The sequence below is a fragment of the Triticum dicoccoides genome, chromosome 7A (assembly GCF_002162155.2).
Source record: "Triticum dicoccoides isolate Atlit2015 ecotype Zavitan chromosome 7A, WEW_v2.0, whole genome shotgun sequence".
Taxonomy (NCBI): domain Eukaryota; kingdom Viridiplantae; phylum Streptophyta; class Magnoliopsida; order Poales; family Poaceae; genus Triticum; species Triticum dicoccoides.
Window position 1 is genome coordinate 132,686,505 of NC_041392.1, and position 2,536 is coordinate 132,689,040.

Below are 2,536 nucleotides of genomic sequence, written 5' to 3' on the forward strand. Positions count from 1 at the left end.
CTAGATTGATATTTCTTGCAATGGGAGAAGTGCTTAGCTTTGGGTTCAGTCTTGTGGTGCTCGATCCCAGTGACAGAAAGGGAAACGACACATATTGTATTGTTGCCATCGAGGATAAAAAGATGGGGTTTACATCATATTGCAGAGTTTATCCCTCTACATCATGTCATCTATCTTAAGGCGTTACTATGTTCTTATGAACTTAATACTCTAGATGCATGCTGGATAGCGGTCGATGTGTGGAGTAATATTAGTAGATGCAGAATCGTTTCGGTCTACTTGTCACGGACGTGGTGCCTATATATATTATCATACCTAGATATTCTCATAATTATTCGTTTTTCTATCAATTGCTCGACAGTAATTTGTTCACCCACTGTAATACTTATGCTCTTGAGAGAAGCCACTAGTGAAACCTATGGCCCCGGGGTCTATTCTCCATCATATAAGTTTCCAATATATTTTATTTGCAATCTTTACTTTCAATCTATATCATAAAAATACCAAAAATACTTATCTTATTATTATCATCTCTATCAGATCTCACTCTTGCAAGTGGTCATGAAGGGATTGACAACCCCTTTATTGCATTGGTTGCAAGGTTCTTATTTGTTTGTGTAGGTACGAGGTGACTCGCGCGTGTTCTCCTACTGGATTGATACCTTGGTTCTCAAAAACTGAGGGAAATACTTATGCTTCTTTACTGCACCACCCTTTCCTCTTCAAGGCAAAACCAACGCAGTGCTCAAGAGGTAGCAATCATGCACAACCCAATGACAAGCCAAGCAATTGTTTCATACTTTTGATGTTCTCAAACCTTTTCAACTTTCACGCATTACATGAGCGTGAGCCATGGATATAGCAATATAGGTGGAATAGAATATGATGATGGAGGTTCTATGGAGAAGACAAAAAAGGGAGAAAGTCTCACATCAACGCGGCTAATCAACGGGCTATCGAGATGCCCATAAATTGATGTCAATGCGATGAGTAGGGATTGCCATGCAACAGATGCACTAGAGCTATAAGTGTATGAAAGCTCAAACAGAAACTAAGTGGGTGTGCATCCAACTTGCTTGCTCATGAAGACCTAGGGCACTTGAGGAAGTCCATCATTGGAATATACAAGCCTAGTTCTATAATGAAAATTCCCACTGGTATATGAAAGTGATAACTCAAGAGACTCTCTATATGAAGAGCATGGTGCTACTCTGAAGCACAAGTGTGGTAAAAGGATAGTAACATTGTCCCTTCTCTCTTTTCTATAATTTTTTTACTTTTTTTCTTTTTTTGTAGGCTTCTTTGGCCTCTCTCTCTCTTTTGGGGGGGGTGGGGTTCTCTGGCCACTTTTATTTTGGTAACCTCACATGGGACAATGTTCTAATAATGATGATCATCGCACTTTTATTTACTTAAAACTCAATATTACAACTCGATACTAGAACAAAGATATGACTCTATATGAATGCATCCGGCTATGTATCGGGATGTGCAATGATATAGCGTAGCAATGAAATCAAAAAAACGGATAAGCCATGGAAACATCATGCTAGCTATCTTACGATCATGCAAAGCAATATGACAATAAATGCTCAAGTAATGTATATGATGATGATGGAAGTTGCATGGTAATATATCTCGGAATGGCTATGGAAATGCCATGATAGGTAGGTATGGTGGCTGTTTTGAGGAAGATATAAGGAGGCTTATGTCTGACAGAGTGTATCATATCACGGGGTTGGAATGCACCGGCAAAGTTTTCACCAACTCTCGAGGTGAGAAAGGGCAATGCACGGTACCGAAAAGGCAAGCAATGATGGAAGGGTGAGAGTGCATATAATCCATGGACTAAACATTAGTCATAAAGAACTCACATACTTATTGCAAAAGTCTATTAGTCATCGAAACAAAGTACTACATGCATGCTCCTAGGGGGATAGATTGGTAGGAAAAGACCATCGCTCGTCCCCAACCTCCACTCATAAGGAAGACAATCAATAAATACCTCTTGCTCCTACTTCGTTACATACCGGTTCACCATACGTGCATGCTACAGGAATCACAAACTTCAACACAAGTATTTCTACAATCCACAACTACCCACTAGCATGACTCTAATATCACCATCTTTATATCGCAAAACTATTGCAAGGGATCAAACATATCATATTCAGTGATCTACAAGTTTTATGTAGGATTTTATGGCTAACCATGTGAATGACCAATTCATGTCATCTCTCTAAATAGATATAAGTGAAGCAAGAGAGTTTAATTCTTTCTACAAAAGATATGCCCATGCTCTAACAAATATAAGTGAAGCACAAGAGCATTCTACAAATGGCGGTTTTCTATGTGTAGGGAAACAGGCAATCCAAACTTCAAATGATATAAGTGAAGCACATGAAGCATTCTATAAAGCCATACTCAAAAGATATAAGTGAAGTTCAAAGAGCATTCTATAAATCAACCATGGACTATCTCATACCAGCTTGGTGCATCAAAGAAAAGTGAAAACTAAATGCATAAGGCACTCCAA